The 19,600-nt window shown below is 41.9% G+C and overlaps 1 protein-coding gene across 1 annotated transcript in view; it reads left to right on the top strand.

Annotated features, from left to right (window-relative positions):
• The window catches only part of LYPLAL1 (lysophospholipase like 1), a 66,535-nt gene extending 53,814 nt beyond the window's left edge, over window positions 1–12,721 (top strand). Inside the window, exons 6-7 of the transcript XR_008555363.1 lie at window positions 10,093–10,194; window positions 12,642–12,721. The gene's annotated coding sequence lies outside the window, so the exon portion shown is untranslated. The remainder of the gene's footprint in view (window positions 1–10,092; window positions 10,195–12,641) is intronic.
• The last annotated feature ends 6,879 nt before the right edge of the window (window positions 12,722–19,600 follow it).

Raw genomic sequence — 19,600 nt, 5'->3', positions numbered from 1 at the left:
TTAATTTAAGTTTTTCATAAAGTAAAGAAAATGGGGAGTGAAAAAGCCAGAAACCTATAGAGAGGTACTCCTAGGTCAGAACCCTGGGTCCATGAGGAATGAACCTGGGCATAATACACCACCTTCTGTGAACTTGCTTTCTCTCTAACCTAACACTGAATATTAAATGAGACACAGCAAAGAAGCATCTAGCATTATGCCCAATAGGCTCGTTTTTCTCAACAATACATCATGCTTTTCAGTATTAGTAATGCCTTCTTATGCAAAAGCAAACTCTTGAGGTAACGGGTCACAGTTCTTTCGTACCTTATAGTCAATATATGTTCATTCATTTTAGTGGTCTTTGCCCCTGAAGAATGAGTAACGGAATCCAAACTAAAAAAGGTTTGCTTTATTTGTTATATTAAAAAAAAAAAAAAAGTGAGCCCGCCTGTGGACTGAAGGGTCCCAGATTCGATTCTGGTCAAGGGCATGTACCTTGGTTGCGGGCATATTCCCAGTAGGGGGTGTGCAGGAGGCAGCTGATCGATGTTTCTCTCTCATCGATGTTTCTAACTCTATATTCCTCTCCCTTCCTCTCTGTAAAAAATCAATAAATATATTTTTTTAAAAGTGCAATATAAAAAAAATACTTAAAGAAACATCTGTCAAGTGAAATTCATAAGTTTCTTCACTCGGGAAAGTTCTGGTTTGTGCTGCGTTATTTACGGTCCAGGGTTAAGATCTCATTGGGTGGCCCAGCTGCTTCTATGCATTTGGAATGCTGGGCATCGCATGCTCCTTCAATCCAAAAGCAATAGCTCTTTCCCCTACGATCCTGCTCAAGATGTAGTTAGACTTAGTTGGACCAAAAGTTGAGTAGGGTCATAAACCAAGGCTAGGCCTTGCCTCTTCCACGTTGCATGCTTTCTGTGGTTTATAACGCGATCAGGAACCAGGAAAGCTCAGTACAACCAGCTCATTGCATCTGGGGGGAAATGCACGCAGAATTACAAACACTGGCGACAGCCTCAGTGCTTATTCAAGAACATGGCACAGTAATCCAGCCCCTGGCATATGATTTATTTCTTAAGGCCCCAAATCAAATGACCCACCTTAGAAGTCCTTTATTAAAGCCTCGGGCATGTGGTACTGATTTGATTTTTAGAAGGAATCAACAAGAAATATAGGTGAGTGAAAGGGAGAAAGAGTAGAGAGGGTTAAAAAAAAACCAACCTCTTCTTAACATGAAGTCAATTTTAGAGATTTCTTTTTTTTTAATCTTTGAAAGAGTGATTTTACTGGAGCAAATGATAGTCTCTCTATAAAGAAAAACACTATACCACTTCTCAAAGTATTTCTTAATATGCATCTAAAGTTTCATTGTTAAAGAGTCAAATTTTCCAAATCAGAGAAAAGTATTACTTCATGGTCCCCGAGTTTCCAATCACTCCGCGTATGAAACGTTGAAGTTTAAGAGGCCAAGGCTCCAAGTGGAAAGCATCTGTTTGATGTCGGCGAGGTCTCTGACAAATTCAGTGTTAAAAGACTCCGTGCCGCTCTTTGAAAATATATCACTTTATAATAAATCTCTGGGCTCTGACACAGTCAGGGCCGAGGTTTGCTTTATGGACTTAGGCAAGAGCATCTGGGAGCCGCACCTGGCCCTCCCTGAGCTGAGAGAGGCAGATTTTAAAATTGAAATGAGCCTGGCCGGTGAGGCTCCGTTTTTGAGTGCCAACCTATGAACCTGGAGGTCAGGAGGTCATGGTTCGACTCCCCATTAGGGCACCCCCCAGTAGTGGGCCTGTAGGAGGCAACCAATCAATGATTCTCTCTCATCGTTGACGTTTCTATTTCTCCCTTCCTCTCTGAAATCAATTAAAAAAATTTTTAATCAAAATTAATGGACAGCTTCAGGTTCAGGTGCTGACCTAGTACCTTTCTTTTCTTTACTTCCAGAACATAACAGCGTCAGGATTGGTGAATTCCCCTGACCTAGCTAACATCCTATTTATTTAAATTTTCCATAAAATAAAGACAATAGAAAGGAAGGTAAGTTGGAGAAGATGCAAGGAATTAAAGCTGAACTATTAATTATGGTCTTCGCTGGGGCTGTGTCATCCTGGCACATGGGTTTCGAGGTTGTTGGTACCATTGTCTCAGCCACTGTGGGGGCTGGTGGACTTTCACAGACGACACAGTCAATGTAAAATGTTCGATTGCGCAGTTGCTTCAGGGCATAAAGACTGCAGTGAAAATGGATATCTTACTCAACATTGAGGAATAGCGGGATGATGAATTAGACACCTAAAATTAGCACACTTATTTAAGAACATTATACTGTATCTTCACTATAGAATCTTGAGATACCACAGGTAAGTACAAAGGAAACGAATCCCACATCTAGAAATAGCCACTTTGGCATACACTGGTTTCTCTTACACAAATTCACAAACACACACAAATGTGTACATGTGTATCTTTTTAAAAAATAACGTGGATTCCTTCACAAATTATTCAAGAGAGTGGTTTTGTTACGTAACACAACAGGAACATCATTCTAAAGCAGTCTCTCTGTGATGTGTGTGTTTATACACACATATCCATTTTAATGGCTGCAGAATGTTCCATTATATGGATATGGATAAGGATGGGTGCCATCTTATAATAAAAGGCCTTTTTTTGTTTATCACTTAACATTATGAATGCTTTTTAGTATTCAATCACATTATTGAATGTCATTCATTCCTGTTAAAATATCCTTATTTCTCCATTCTGTTGTTGGAAGACATTTGAGTTGTTAGAGGTGTGTGTGTGTGTGTGTGTGTGTGTGTGTTACCCTTATGAACACCACTAATGTGAATATTCTCATGCATTTCTCCTCACACACTTGTAGGAGTGAAAACACTGGATCATAGATCATGTTAATATTTGGCTACCCAATAAAATGTCAAATTATTTCCCAAAGATACCAGTTTACACTCCCACCCAAAGTACAGGAACCTGCATGAAAGTACTAGTTGCTCCATATTCTTGCTCACCCTGGGTATTTCCTATACTTCCCACTTGAGCACTCTTGCGGGAGGGTAGCGGTGTGGACTGTACTTTAAGGAGCATTTCCCGAGCACCTGTTCACATGTTTGTTAGACATTCAGGTGTATTCTTTTGGAAAGTCTCTGCTTATATCTTTTACCCATATCCCACTGTCTTTTTTCTTTTGCTATCTATTTGCAAAAAATTTAAAGAACACATTGTGAGTTTGTCGTTGGATAAATTGGTGGGAATATTTTTCTCTGGTTCCCTGACTTACCATTTTATTCTATAGCATCTTTTGTTGAACACAAACTAGTTTATCTCAAGAATGTTTTTTGTTTTTAGTTTTTAATGTAGAGGCCATTTGCATCTTTTATTTATTCAGGGATGTCTGCTTTTTTGATGGTGTTGTAAACATAGTTTTTAAATTTAATATTCTATTTGTTTATGGCTAGTGTATGGAAATACAGTTTGTTTTTATCAATCTGGGATGAGACAAACTTCCTAAATTCACTTAATAATTCTAAAAGTTTGGCTGTAAATCACTTGGATTTTTTATGTTTGAAATCATTTTGTCTCCAAGTATTACGATTTTATTTCTCTCCAATTCTGATGCCTTTCTTTTCTTTTTCTTGCCTTGTTGCACTAATTAGGATCTCTAGTATGATATTGACTAGAGGTGACAGGAGGGACAGTGCTGCTCCAATCCCAATATCAAGGAGAAATCTTTCAATAGTGACAACTAAATATGATGGAGATATTTTGTAGATGCCCTTCATTAAATTAAGGAAGTTTCCTCCTATTCCCAGATTCTAAGAGTGTCTACCATTAATGGATATTGAAATTTTTTGGCATCTGCAGAGAAGATATAAAAGGAAAGAAATCCACATGATTTTCCTTTTCCCTTACTGTGATAAATGCATTGATCGAGTTTTGAATTTGAAAGCCCATTTGGTCATGATGTACTATTCTTTTTATGTATTGCTGGATTTAGTTTGATAATATTTTGTTTAAAATTTCTCATCTATTTTCATAAGATAAATTTGCCTGTAATTTTCCTTTTTTCAATGCTCTTATCAGGTTTTTCTATCAAAGTTTAATTGCATCATAAAACGAGTTGGGAAGTGTTCCTTTTTTCCTATTCTCTAGGAGAGTTTTTATAATATTGGTTTTATTGCTTCCTTAAATGTTGAGAGAATTCACAAGTGAAACCATCTGGGCTTGGCATTTTCTTTGTGGGGAGGTTATTTAATAACTAATTCAATTCCTTAATAAGAAAAGGACTATTTTGATTTTCCCTTGATTCTTGTGTTATTGTTGGTAAGATGTGTCTTTCAAGAAATGTGTACATTCTATTTTAATAATTATTGATAATTCAAAAGTATTTTAAATTTTCAGATTGGCACATAATTATAATTTTCTTTGATTAAATTTGAATATCTGTACAAAATGTAGTGATGGCCCCTTTTATCAGAAGGCTAATTCATTCTCTCTCTCTCTCTCTCTCTCTCTCTCTCTCTCTCTGTCTTGTTAGTCTTGCTAATTTTCCTTCTGAAATACCCAACTTTCTGCTCATTGATCCTTTGATTGCACACTTGTTCTCATGTCTCAATAAGTGCTGCTCTAACCTTTATTATTTCCTACCTTCTTCTTTGGGTTTTACTTGTTGAAATCTGTCTATTTCTTTAAAATAGATATTAAATTACTGGCTAAGCCTTTCTGCTTTTCAATGTATGTGTTTATGCTACATGCTTCCCTCTGTGCATGGCTTTAGCTACACTCCACAAGTTGTCATATTTTAATTACCATTTAATTTAAATTGTTTTTTAATTTCCATAGTAGTTATTCTTGATTCATATGTTAGAAGGAAGTATGTTCCTTATTTTTGACACATTTAGAGATTTTTCTGGCTATCTTTTCTTTTCTGTCACTCCAATCCCATGGTGGTCAGAATATACGGCATGATTTCAGCTTTTGAAACCGACTTGAGGCTTGCCTGAAGGCCCGGCATTCTGTTGATTTTAGTAAATGTCCCTCGTGCACTTAACATCAAGTGTGTATTTTATTATTATAGTTTTATCTTTTTTTAAATTTTAAATATTAAAGTCTTTTGCTGCTATGAGTGCTGATTTCTCTTTTTCTCAACTTACTTTCATTAATTTTTGTTCTACAAGCATTGAAGCTGTATGCTAATAGATGTATACATGTGGGTGGGATCATGAAGGACCCTGGGCTTCTAGATGTTCTTTTCTCCCATTTGGTTTTTAAAGGGCCAGTCTGTGGATCACTTCAATGCCTCCCACTGTTTTCCTTTGCATTTTACAATGCCTGTGTGAGCGCCAGGAGGGAGCAGGTTTATTACGCATGCCATTCACTTTAGATTCTACTAGAGCAAATGATTGCCACAACCCAGAGGGAAAAAACTGGAAAATAAGTCCCTGATGTAAAACTGGTCACAGGGCCAAAACAGTAGTGCCAATTATGATTTCAGGGCCTTGCACACGTCGCTTTGCCAACAGCCTTTTAAACAATATATAATTTATTGTTGGTTTGGGCGGGCACATTAAGCAATATTTTTTCTTTAAGCCGCCAGTTGACTTCGGATTAAAAGTCAATACTGAACGTTTCAGTTCGTTTTTGCTAATTTTACTTGTTTTGTTTTCCAAGGAAGGGTGTTAATGGCCATCAACTAGGGGACGAGAGAGAGAGAGAGAGAGAGAGAGAGACAGAGAGAGAGAGAGAGAGAGAGAGAGGGCTGACTCGGCAAGGGTGTGGCCCTGGGGTGTGTGTATCATTTTCTGTAATTTTATAGCTTCATGTTCCTTTCCTTGATGACCTGGATTACAAGTGGCAAGCCAGTCCCTCCAGCAATAAAGGCCCATTGCCTTCCTCCAAGGCTGAAGTCGGGAATCCTGGCCTCGGGGAAGCCTTGAAATGCAGGACGCAGTACCTGCTCCTACACCAACACCTTTTCCAGCAGGCGGATCATCACTAAGTAGATGCTAAGTCATGTTAGACAGTGGTCCATTCCATAACAACAAGTAACCCTCTGCAAAGAAGCGCCTGAGTGTTTGATCAACTGGGTGGGCAGGTACTGAGGCAGGACAGAAAGGACGTGGAAGATGAGTAACTCAGTGAAAATGGTTCTTGTTATTCACAGAAGAATCAAAGTGAATTCATGGATGCATTCCTTCATGCTGGAAAGTCCCACCCCAATTAATCTTTGAAAATAAACTTCAACATTGCAGGAAAAGCAGGTTTTGTGCGGTCGTCCCTAAGAGCATGCCTAAATCCTGCCATTTCTTATGGATCCGGTGCATGGATTCTCTTTTCACGGCCCCGAACCCTCAGAGGCAGTCTTCTGGAGTGACACAATCAGGGTCAAGAGCACACAGGGTCATTCCCAACACAGCCACTCACTGATGCCCCAGCAACATACCACTTCCTTACTTGTCTCAAAACGTACCCGCTGCTAAACTTCGGACACTTTCCAAAGAGCTAATGGCATGGAACTTCTGGCCAAAGTCAACAACAACAACAAAATAACCTGCCAGCCTCAGCCAGCCCTTATCTGCTGCAGTGCAGACATGAAGCAGGCCCAGCCTGGATGAAGCCCAGGACGCCCGGCCTTTGCCAAATCGAGAAAGCTGAAAGGTGGGCGGGCTACACCTCTGCTTGTGTGAAATGTAACGAAGGGGCTGGGAACCTGGGTGCTACCAGCTCTACGTGTATGTCATTCCCGGAATGTCCCTTAGAGGGCCTCTGACCCCTTCCTTCCTTTCTTCCTTCCTCCCTTCCTTATCTTCCTCCCTTCCTCCCTTTCCTTCCTCCCTTCCTTTCCTTCCCTTCCTTTCCTTCCTTCCCTTCCTTCCTTCCTTCCTTCCTTTCTTCCTTCCTTCCTTCTTTCTTTCCTTTCCTTCCTTCCTTATTTTCCTTCCTTCCTTCCTTTCCTTCCTTCCTTATCTTCCTTCCTCCCTTCCTTTTTTCCTTCCTTCCTTCCTTCCTTCCTTCCTTTTTTCCTTCCTTCCTTCCTTTTCTTCCTTCCTTCTTTTCCTTCCTTCCTTCCTTCCTTCCTTCCTTTCTTCCTTCCTTTCCTTCCTTCCCTCCCCTTTCCCTCCTTCCTTCCTTCCTTCCTTCCTTCCTTCCTTCCTTCCTTCCTTCCTTCCTTCCTCCCCTAAATATCTGTCCCCATTTCACAGAGGAGGGAACAGGTTCCTAAAGAATAAGCTTCAGGAAGTAATTGGCCGAAGGTCGCCCAGTCGGTAAATAAACCATAGAGAAGAGATTTGAAGCTAGATGGCTATGACTTCAAAGTCATGTTCTTTCCACAATGTAGGGGCTCCATCAGAATCCTCTGGGGCCCCCACATATATTTCTGAACCCCAATGTGGAGCATTTCAACTGCATTTTCAGGTTCCATGTGAATTTCATGTGTAACCAGGTTTAGGCATAACTGAAATGCAGTACACTTGTTTTCCAACTCCTAATACCATAACTGGTTCAAAACACTGAAGCAACAATCATTCACTTGACAACTATTTACTAAGCACCTATGTCACTGGAATTGTTACAGGAATGGCAGTGAGTAAAACGTGCTGCCCTGAAGAAACTTACATTCTAGTGTGGGGGTAGAGGTGGGTCACATGGAACAGATGAGAACATGATACATGAGCAAGTTATGCATTATATGATGAGATGGTAGGTGCTAAGGAAAAAGAAGTTGAAGTCCGAAAGATAAGAAGGGAAGGACCAGGTAAGTCGTGGTGGGTCTTAGAGGCTACTGTATTTTTACTTTTACTCTCATTGAAATGGAAAATCATTGTCACATTTTGGAGCAAAAAAGTTACGTGAACCAATAAATTAAAAAACAAAAAAAGTCCATTGACAAAGACCAGAAGATGATTTTGAAAAATTTCTCGTCCAGACTCCTATTAAAAAAAAAGAGAGAGAGAGAGGTGTTTTTCTACATGATTCCAGGAAAACTGTTAAAATTTCACATGAAAGCAGGCTTCATTATTTAGTCACCCATCCGCTCTATTCAACCATTTGTCAACCAAGTATTCATTAAGTCCACAGCCTCGCCTGTGTCAGGTACGGTGCTCAAGGGCTGACTAGGATTTATGACCTGGCCCCCACAGAGCTCAGGGGCCTCAGTAGCAGTGTATGCGGTCCAGGCTGCCTGTGAAGCAATTGGTTATTCCCAATCTAATCACTTCCACTGTAATTACAGCCCCTTTCCTTTGGCTGATTGTCAATGGCTGATGTAGTCAGTCAAAGTTTCCGGCTCCAGGCCTGTGACTGCTCTGGTTGGCTGTCCCTCCCCGAGTTTGATTGGGAGGGAAAGGGGTCTGCACCGTTTATCTGATTGGGAGGACTGGAGATTCTTGGCAGAGAAGAAAGAGCATCAGAAGTTGGAGGGAGCCCGGCTGGCGTGGCTCAGCCATTGAGCTTGGACCTATGAACCAAGAGGTCACAGTTCCATTCCCGGTCAGGGCACATGCCTGGGTTTCAGGTTTGATCCCCAGTGTGGGGCATGCAGGAGGCAGCTGATTCATGATTCTCTCTCATCATTGATGTTTCTATCTCTCTCTCCCTCTCCCTTCCTCTCTGAAATCAATAAAAAATATTTTTTTTAAAGAAGGTGGAGGGCATGGGCAGTAGAGGTTGAAAAATAGCTCTTGTTTCCTTGGGTTGAAGGTAGGGGAGAGGTTGAAGGTGCTGCAGTTTAGGGCATTTGGAGTGTAGGAGAGAAGCATGAATCGAACTAGCTGCTTTGTTCTATATAGTATAAAGTTTGAGCTGATTTTACTGCCACTGAATATGAGAATGCTTGAGAGGAATAGCAAAATATAGAATGAAGACTTGCCAAAGGAAAAAAGTCTTAACATAGTGACGAATTCTTTTAAAATGATTCAGCTTGCAGACTGCGCAGGTAGTGGAAATAGTGTGGTAATGGGCAACGTAACAGAATAATAGTCACCTCCGTTTTTCTTACTCAAAAGCAATAAATACAGACCCAGAAAAACTGATTAATATCTTAACTATGCTTTAGTACAATAGTTCAGTGGCCACGTTTAAAAGGCTTTTCTTAGTGCTTTGCCTCAGCCCAATCAATCTATGCTCGCTTTATGGCAGGATTTCGTTTTATAAATATGTCGGCCTAAGGGAGGGTTGGAGCTCATCCCACCTCCCCCATTCAGTTTTTTACAAGGCATCTTGATTATAAATATATCATTAATCATACGTATAAACATATCCTACTATGAAGCAGAAAAATCTCTCTGATAAAGAAGGCGTCATTTTTCCAATGTCCTTGCCATTTTATTTTCAGGAATAAAAACAGAAATGCCACTAGCAATCATAAAGGTACCAAACTATTGTCTCCCTGAAGTGGCAAAAGTATGCATGATTTTTAAAAAAAATTTCTTAGATGGGATATGATTCTTGGTTGAGGGTTCAAGTTTGATAGAGTAGGAATGCCAAGGTTAGATTTTGCTGATGGAAAATGGAGCATAAAGGCTAACTTCAGACCTCCCTCAAGTCACTAACGGAGTCCAGATGGGAGAAGAATAGCGTAAAACCGACGTGTACACTTTGACTCAGTCAGAGATGCTTAGCAGAGCCACAGTAGAGGAAACAAAAGAGAAAAAAAAAAAATAGCTCACCCTGTCTTGTATATACTTGGTGCTGCTGTTTGTTCACTTATTAGGCCCTTTCAAATGCCATTTTGTAAAGATTCAGTTGACTTTTCAGAAAACAATGGGACCAGGAGGAATTCTCTCTTGAGAGCTAATCTGGGCCCATCCCACAGCAGGAATGGAGCTGAATGTATGTTCACTGATTTGTGCTTGTTCAAGTGTTTCTCTCCTGAAGGCATTTTATAATATTCCTAACCAGGAGACCAGCTCCATGAGATTAAAAGATGAGAGCCTTTTTCTATATACTTTCTAACTCTACATTAAAAAGCATTCGGGAAATATTGTCAATTAAAAGACCATGCTGGTAATTTAGGGATTTGGAATTAAGTAGCTAACATTTTATAAAACTGAAATGCTAATCCTTTTCTTCCTTTACCAGACTCACATTAAGAGCATACTGGCCTGATAGCTGACCATTTTTCCCGGTGCAGTAACAGGTGGCCACCTGTCAAGAAATGATGCCCAATGTCACAGGTAAAAGGTAAGCCTTTCAACTCTCTTAAAAAGAACATGATTCCAGCGTCAGGAACGAGGTAGAACTTCCGGTCTGGAAGAATAAAGAGATCAGCAAATCCTCTCTCCCCCAAACCACTCTAAAGCTGAATGAATTGCACAAAATTAGTCCCTCTCGTGATCTGGAACCCTACCAAAGCAGTTGTGGAAATGAGAGCTATACTAATGAGATAGTCATTAAGGCTTGACAAGCACTCATTTGTCCCTGCCTGTCTGGAAGCCTGTGTGCTAATGAAGTGGAGACCTGAGAGGGTCCCCTCTAAGAAGTGGAAAGTAGGAAAGTAGAAGCTGGGCAGGCTTGAAAACTGCCCCCAACTTGGAATGTACTCCCCAAACCAAACACAGACCAATGACAGAGAGTGGAAGTCTCATAGACTTGAAGTGTTTGAGCACAATTTGTGACCAATCATTGGCTGACCCCTAAGCTATCCAGATGCATGGATTATCTCTAGAGAGCAAGACTAAAAAATGAGAATTAAAAAAAAAAATCTAAGCAGAGACAGTAGGCACACACTACAGGGACAATAGGTTCTGCCAGTTAAGTCGGGGCTAGTTAATTTAAAAAAAAATAAAATAGGAAAAAGAGGAAGTAAACAAAATCCAGCAAGAACAAAAACCCTGAGAAAAAAATTTTTAGAACCAGAGTTATTAGAATATATTATCTAAAATGTCCAATTTTCAATAAAAAATTATGAGACATTCACAAAGGTGGAACAAGTATGACCCATATTTGGGGGGAGAAAAGGCAGTCAATGAAAACAGACGCTGAGAGGCCCTGTAAGTTGGACTTAGCAGATAAAGACTTCAAAGCATCTATTACTAACATGTTCAAATAATACATTTTAGAACTAACAGAGACTATGTTGACAATGACTCAGTCTATAGGGAACATCAATAAAGAAATCAAATCTATTAGAAAGTACCAGATGAAAATTCTAGAGTTTCAATAATCAAAATGACATTTTCACTAGATGGGCTCAACAACAGATCTGAGATGAATGAAGAAAGAATCAATGCACTTAATGATGAATCAATAGAATTTATCCAATCTGAAGAGTAGAAAAGAAAAAAGCTAACGTTAAATTGAACAAATCCTCAGAGACCCAGAGGCGACCACCAAGCTTATCAATCTATAAGTAACGGGGAATCCCAGTGGAAGAAGAGAGAAATAAAGGGACAGAACAAATATTTGAAGAAATAATGGCTGAAAACATCCCAAACTTTATGAAAAATATCAATAGATCTAAGAAGGTCAAGGTATTCCAAATAGGGTAAACATAAAGAGATCCTCACCAGACTCACCATAGTCAAAACGTTGAAAAAACAAACAAAAAGAACATCTTGAAAGCATCAAGAGAAAAACAAGTGTCAGGAGCTTAGATGCCTGGCAGATGCATCATTGGTCAAGGAGGCTGGAATGGATCTCACCCAGGAATCTGGGAACCTGTTACCCCGATTCCTAAGACTCATACTAAATACAGTGAAGACTTGTCCTAGCTTTTATCCTGATGCTGTGGTGCAATTCTTTGGGTAAAGCTTTTATTGATATCCTTAGATGTCTTTTAAAAATAGGTTCATGAAAGAGGATCCCTTAATGAAAGAGGCTATGTCTGACTTGACCTTGGTCAAGTAATCTGATCAATGACCTTGATCAAGTAATCTGATCAATAATCTGATCAACAATACTGATTGTTTTGGCAATGTTCTCAAGAGTGAAAGTTTTACAAAGAGTGGTGATAGAATCCTAGGGATTGGCCTTGGTGACCATGGGCATCCCCTTCACCAAGGAATGACAACAGAGACAAAAAAAATCGATTCTGGATGGTCTAAACAGGTGACGAAAATAGAGCCACGCCTTTTGCCATATTGCTAGAGTTTAATGGCCCTGGCAATCGAAACCCATCCATATGGGTAGATGGATTATGAGAGCAAAGTGTACAGCTGTTCTCAAATAAAAAGAGCAGCTTTGTAATTCACAAAATGCTCAAGGTCAAGTCTGTACCGCCACACTCAATATTAACAAGCAAACAAACCAAAAACAAAATTCTCTGCTTTTTAATACCATGAGTTCAGATTATTTAGTATATTTTGCTCTCCCCATGAGCTCACTTTCTGGATAATTGGAAAGCTAAGTAATTGCCTAGAAAAGGTAAACATTTGTTAAAATCCTTAAGAGGAGGCTTAACTTATTTGATACGACTGCAATAAAATAGTGCTTTGTATCAACAGAAAGTCCTTCGTCTATCTATCATATGACGTCATCTGGAACTGCCAACACACACTTTTTGATGTAAGACTTTTTCAATGCACTTCATTCATAATCAGAACCCACGCTGTGATATCATTTCCCCCCCCCTAAACTCTGAAGAAATAAATAAAAGTGTGTTGACTTTGATTTACGTGTGTTTTCCTTAGGCACCTGATGACGTCACTTAGGAAGATTCAATTTACTGGTGCAATAGAATGAAATAACTGGTGACTGAAGACATGGGGCATTTTCCATCCTAAGTAAACAAGTTTTATTCCTTCAGTATTTATGCTCTTCCTTTGGCTTCATGGTCTGTGTTCCAAAGCATTCTTCCCTTTGTTCTTTCTTCTCAAACATTACAGTTTCTGTGAGCCTGAACCATACATGTCCCCCCACCCCCTTTCTGTGTCCCCTATGGTGCTTTTTAAATATATACACAATATACAATGAGTGGCCAGATTATGATGATCTCTGAACGCATAATAATCTGGCCACTCAGTGTATATCCTATATAACAAAAGGATAATATGCAAATTGTCCCCTCAACCAGGACTTTGACCAGCAGGCAAGCCAGCCAACTGTCCATGTCCCCTCCCCCTGGCCAGGCTGGCCGGACTCCACCGATGCACGAATTCATGCACTGGGGCTCTAATATATATACTATACACTGAGTGGCCAGATTATTATGTGTTCAGAAATCATAATAATCTGGCCACTCAGTGTATTTTGTAAAGACTTCAGAGAGGAAGGGAGAGGGAGAGAAACATCAATGATGAGAGAGATTCATTAATCCTGCACGCCCCCTAACAGGCATATGCCCTGACTGGAAATCGAACTGTGACCTCCTGGTTCATAGGTTGATGCTCAACCACTGAGCCACACTGGCCCAGCATCCTATGGTGCTTGTTGAATGTGTTTTCTAAGTATCCCCGGACAGACTAGCTGAAAAGCAATGGGGCAGACCTTGGGCAGAGAATGGGAACGAGATCTTGAAAATGGAAGGATTTGGAATGGAAAATGGAAGGAAGTTGGATGTTGGAATCAGTAATTTCAGGCACTGGAAACAGCACACCTGAATACATTTAAGCACAGTTCACAGCTCAGAGTGGGGACCGGCAGCCCAACTCATTTAAGAAGAAAAGTGCACAGCTCACGGCGGGAGGAGGGGTACAGGAGACCCAGAAATTATCAAATAGAAAATGTGGCCCTCGCCATTTACGCGAGGAAAACAGGGAGCCGGGTAATTTCCTGCCAAGGGGCCTCTCACTCAGTCATCATCCTTCAGGCCCTCCTGAAGGAACAGAACCGTAATTGAACTTGCCATTGTGTCTTGGACTATTTTGGCGACAATTTTCTGTGACAGGGAAAAAGAGTTGCTAATTCATTGCTTCAGGAAATGAAGGCCTAATAGCCTCACATCTGGTAAATTACAGCCTTCCTGCTCCTTGCCGCGGCAGCAGGACACGTGGCATTATTTGGAATTTAAAAAAAAAGGAGCGAAGGAAATCAATTTTTACATTTGCAGTGGACTCTTAAAAAAAAAAAAAAAAACAATCTACAAGCCAAGAACATTTTCTTTATAAAAGCATCCATTGTCTAAAGACGTGGAATCGAGTCAGCCAGGGGATAAATTCAGCAAAAACCCATCCAGTATCTTAATGGAAATTTTGAGAGGTCGCTGTGGACCTTGGTCACGTGGCATTGCTTCTGGCCCCTGGGGGTGGGACCTGCGTAAATTACCACTTTTGCGCAAATGTAGTGATACAGTGGGCAAGGCCTCCGGGGGAAATGACAAATGAAGATTGATTTTGCTTTGAATGGGGATCGGGGTGTGTATATTGGGTGGGAAGTTCCCTTCAGCCCTACTTTCACACATCACCCAGACTGATCAATATTCAAAAGAAATAAAGGATGGGGGAGGGGAGGCAATCCCCCAAAGGACACTTGTAAGACATGGCAGCCTTCACTATGAAGAATCACTCCGAAGGTCAGATATAGACCCAGAGGCGTCTCACCCCAGTTATTGTCCTGATGCTCTGATGATGGACTTGGGGGTGAATGCCTTTCATCGCATCAACACCGAGTTGTACCATGGACGTGTGAAACCACGCCAGCGACGGTCATAGCTGCTCCTATTCCGTTCCCAAGGGAAGGTGAACTACGACGAGCAAACAGGCAAACTGGAGGACGTCCATGGCGCCTAGAAGAGGCCTGGTGGGAATGAACCTGACCGCTGAGGACACACTGGCCCGTGGAGGCAGGGCCCTTCCTGTGCTGGCAGAACAGGGATAGCCGAGCACAGCACAGACCTCGCTCCTGCCTAATCCTCTGTAATCCCCAATTGGAACAATTAATTTTACACGGGGTCACGCTCCCTTTCTCTGGTATTTCTATTGAGAGCTTTACGAGGTGGACATGTGTCCATTCGGATGCATTTCGACAGCTCCTTTCACCTGGAGCGGAGACTAGCCATTGACTTGGGTCAGTAAATTTTGTTGTCAACGGAGTGGAGCTGAAATGCCCCCTTGATCACAGATGCACAGAAACAGCGTGTGCTCAGGGAGGGAGAGGGAGAGGGAGGGAAGGAGGGAGAAAGGGAAGGAGGGAGGGAGGGGATTTAGAAGTCACCATGCTTGGCTAAGCCTGAGCCCGCTCCGAGCAGTTGACACAAACAGGAAGCGAGGTTGGAAGGGCAGAGAGTTCAAGTCAGGATGTCACACTGCGAGCAGCAGTTCCAGGGAAAACCAGGAGATTTAGGGGACGCACCATATTCTCAGCTCAGAAACTAGCAAACAGACTAACAGAGCCTGACAAGCTGTGCAGATGGTATTTTTCAGTCGGTTTGAATGTCACTCACTCAATACACACGTTCAGAGGACTGTTCACCTGAAGGCATTTAACAAATCAGCTTAAATAACTGATATACTTGATGTAGCCTTAACACCAGAAAATTATCATTGTGATTTTCTTTTTAATTCCCTAGCAAAGCTTTGAAAATGAATTCAATTCACTAGCCCAGTGGTGGGCAAACCGCGGCTCACGAGCCACATGCGGCTCTTTGGCCCCTTGAGTGTGGCTCTTCCACACAATACCATGGCCTGGGCGAGTCTATTTTGAAGAAGTGGCGTTAGAAGAAGTTTAAAAAATGTGGCTCTCAAAAGAAATTTCAATCGTTGTACTGCTGATATTTGGCTCTGTTGACTAATGAGTTTGCCCACCACTGCACTAGTCTATATTCAGGAACAAATTTGGGGACTTCAACTAAGGGAACCTTCCAGTTTCACTGTTTTCAAGGAGATGGGTAACTTAGTTTTTAGTGTTTACTGTTGGAAATTGAGGGATGCAGGAAGATGTAAAATGCATAACGTGAAATATTACCCCTGAAAGTTCCAATCTGTGATCATCATTTCTCAAATTGTTTTCACATTTATTATCGCGTTGTATCTTCCGGGTGACCTTATGATTTGGCAGGTCCAACACCCCCATTTTTCACACAAGGACGTACAGGCCTGGATTGTGTAAGCCGCTTTGCCAAGGCTCCTAGCAAAGTCAGAACCAGGCTCTTGTCCATGCACCACACTCCTGCCAGGTCTCACCCCTTTTGGAGGGGACCCAGGCCTCTCTTTGTCCGAGGGACTCCTAATGTGTCCTACTCGTTTTCAGCAGTAGGAAGAGAGAGGGGGGTGGGGGGCGAGAGCTCACTATGAAGGAACCCTGGTCAAAGCCCCTTTATTGTTATAACTCATTGAATCACCCCAACAAGCTTATCCTGTACATACTATCATTTGGGATATTTGACAGGTGAGAAAATGATGCTCGGAGAGGCTATGGAATTGCCCAAGTGCACACAACTCCTAAGTGACGGGGCGGGGATTTGAAGCCAGGGAGTCTGGCACCCGAGTCAGTGGGTACCAAACTCTCTGACTCCCACCACACTTTATTCCCTCCCTACATTCAACGCAGTGTCTTTTTATCTCCCTTGATATTGTGAGCACGAACTTCACCACATCAAAAGCACTGAATAAATAGTGGACTGGGAAAGAAGAGATGAAACCATACCATTCTGCCTATTTGCCTCAGGGCGTTCTTTGGCGGCGGTGGGCGGGCCGGGGGGCTGTTTTGTTTAGCGGCATCCCTGACCTCTACTCACTAAATCCCAGTAGTGTCCCCACAATTGTGAGCATCAAAAATGTCTCCAGACATTGTCAAATACCCAGAGAGGTGTGGGGCGGGGGGGAGGGAGGGCGCGGTCAGGAGGGGAGGAGAGATTGGAAAAATCACAGGTTTAAGAAGTCCTGATCTAGGGCACGAGAAGGAGGTACATTCTTGAAGGGAGTCTGGCTGGTAGGACCCCCTGACTTGGCTGCCTTTTCTCAGCACAGCCTTAGAAAGGGCGGGAGGGGCTTGTACACCGTTGCCTCCCCTCCTGGCATCTGGGAAGTAGCACTTGCTGGAATATAGCAATCTTCCCCTCTAAGTAGCAAGAGAATGGTGGGTGGGTGAGGGGTTCCTGATGGGGAGAGGGCTACGCAGTGGCACTGATGCTCGTGTATCACTACATGCTGGTCCATCTTGCATATTCCCTAAAAGAACAGAAATAAACGAGACTTCCTATAAGGTCAGGGATCCAGTGCCCAGATGAACTGAAAGGTAGAAAAATTTGCCCAGTCAGGAGCCAACTTCGAGATGATGTTGCTTTGCCCTAACTGGTTTGTTTGGCTCAGTGGATAGAGCGTCGGCCTTCAGAATCAAGGGTCCCAGGTTCGATTCCGGTCAAGGGCATGTACCTTGGTTGCAAGCACATACCCAGTAGGAGGTGTGCAGGAGGTAGTTGGTCGATGTTTCTCTCTCATCGATGTTTCTAACTCTCTATCCCTCTCTGTAAAAAAATCAATAAAATATATTTAAAAAAAAAAAAAAAGATGATGTTGCTTTGACCTAGAGCCCTAAGGGATGCCGGATGGAGAAAATCCGAAAACTGCCTATCTGTCAGCACAGGAGATGCCTGTGTGTCTTCTGACTCATCTGACACAGAACAGGGAGGACTTTCCTGGTGGATAAGGAAACCCAATGTTCTCATTCATCATAACAATGAGGTCACTGGAAGACCCACAGAACCGAGGTCTGCTATCCAAGTTCAGATCTAGTTTGTTATTCAGATCGTGGCTCCAAGCTTATTTAACAAGCCCATTTTGACAGGTTGAATTTCTTTATAGGATGTTTGTTTAATTGTAGCATAGCCATCCTATTATAAACAGCATTTCCAACTGTGTAGAGAAAACCACAGTTAAGAGCATTTTTCGCAGTGAGCTGTATTCTCTCTTCAATGGGAGAGTTTCTAAGTCAGATTTTCATCAGAGATGTGAGAAAGGACTCCCAAATCTCTCTGGATGTTTCTAAAATTCACATCAGGAAGAAAAAAAAATGATGGAGAAGTTACCAATAGACTTGCATTAAGAGAGCACAAGATCTTTGAAAATCTGATTATAAATACACCAAACATCTTAACTTCCTTTCCTGAGATGAGGTGGCAGAATTGAATGAACGCTATGGGGACAGATGATTCCCAAGGGAAGTCACCAACGATTTTTTAAAAACTTTATGAATGAATGTCATTTTCATCACCGCCTACTGCAATACGGAATAGGTGGTCTTTAGAGACGATCAAATGTTGTTCAAATCCCTCCTGGGCCTTCCCTGAGCTCATAACTTCCCTCATTTCCACATGTAAACAAGTAGAGAACACCTATTACATCAGGTTTTCGGTACTTGAAAAAGGTATGTGTACAACTCAGTGAAATATTTGAACTGGTCACTCAATAAATAGAAGCTATTATCATAATACAAGAGGCCTGGTCCACAAAATTCATGCACAGGTAGGGTCCCTAGGCCCAGCTGGCGATCAGGGCAGATCGAGGCCTTCCGGCTGCTGGCTGGGGCCTTCCTTTGTTCTGTGCCACCCCCTGGTGGTCAGCGCACATCATAGCAAGTGATTGAACTCCCAGTCTCCCAGTCAAACTCCAGAGGGGACACTTTGCATATTAGCCTTTTATATATATAGATTAATATCCCTAATATTCTTATGACAGTTCATTGGTTCGTTTAGACAAGCACATAGCTACCTGTCCAGAATCTGAAGCAGCGTCTTACTCTTCCTGTCAAGCTACTACTTTGTCTGTTTCCCTGAGAAGCTTACGGATGGAGTGGGGAGGGGGAGGAAAGATGACTATTTGTGTTTTGTTTGTTTTTTACAGTATTGGAATCACATTTACAAGTTGCTTATTATTCTGTTACACATTCTGAACAAAGCATCTGTTTAATCTAGAAAAAGCACACCGTTGATTTTCATAGCATCAAACCACAACAACTAATGACTGAAAACAATCCATCAAATCCTTGCCAACTGGACAAATCATCATGTTGAGGACTCTCCCTACAAAGAGACTGCAACATTTAAAACAGTCAAATAATAAAGAGCGTGAATGAGACTCTGAATCCACTTAGCAGGACCCGCCCAGGGCAGTTGAGAGGACCTCCCCTGGGAATCCCTGATCACCACGGGCCTGGCAGTTGGACTCATAGGACATTCTTCACAGCACACACCTGGCACCTTTACCCTTTGGCACGCAGTCACATACACTAGCACATAGATGCATGCCTTTCACACCATCCCCTTCCTCCCCACTGAGGCCCCTCAGTGACAGTAAAATCAAAAAACGTAATTACTAGCCCATAATGATCAAGAGAACTGGGGAACAAGACAACAATGGATAAAAGAGCTGGATGCATTTTTGGAAAATGAAAAACAGTAGATGAAAATAGAGAGGGATCCCAGAAAATCTAAGCACCTGCTGTCAGGAAAATGACAGGAAATGAACAAATTCTGCCTGCAAAACCCCAAGGAAAGCTCAGAAGGTGGAGGGTCTGGGTTCAGTAGAAGGTGGGGGTCAGGGGAAGGTCTGCTCTAAGTCTCTGTCTACACTGCATACAACCGTGTCCCTACCATAAAATCACCCTCCCCACCTGGAGAGTGTCTTGCTAAGTGAAATAGGTCAGTCAGAGAAAGACAAGTATCACATGATCTCATTCCTAAGTGGGATCTAATGAACAAAATAAACTGATGATG

The sequence above is a fragment of the Eptesicus fuscus genome, chromosome 24 (genome assembly GCF_027574615.1).
Source record: "Eptesicus fuscus isolate TK198812 chromosome 24, DD_ASM_mEF_20220401, whole genome shotgun sequence".
NCBI classification, from domain to species: domain Eukaryota; kingdom Metazoa; phylum Chordata; class Mammalia; order Chiroptera; family Vespertilionidae; genus Eptesicus; species Eptesicus fuscus.
This window is presented reverse-complemented; position numbering and strand designations above follow the sequence as displayed.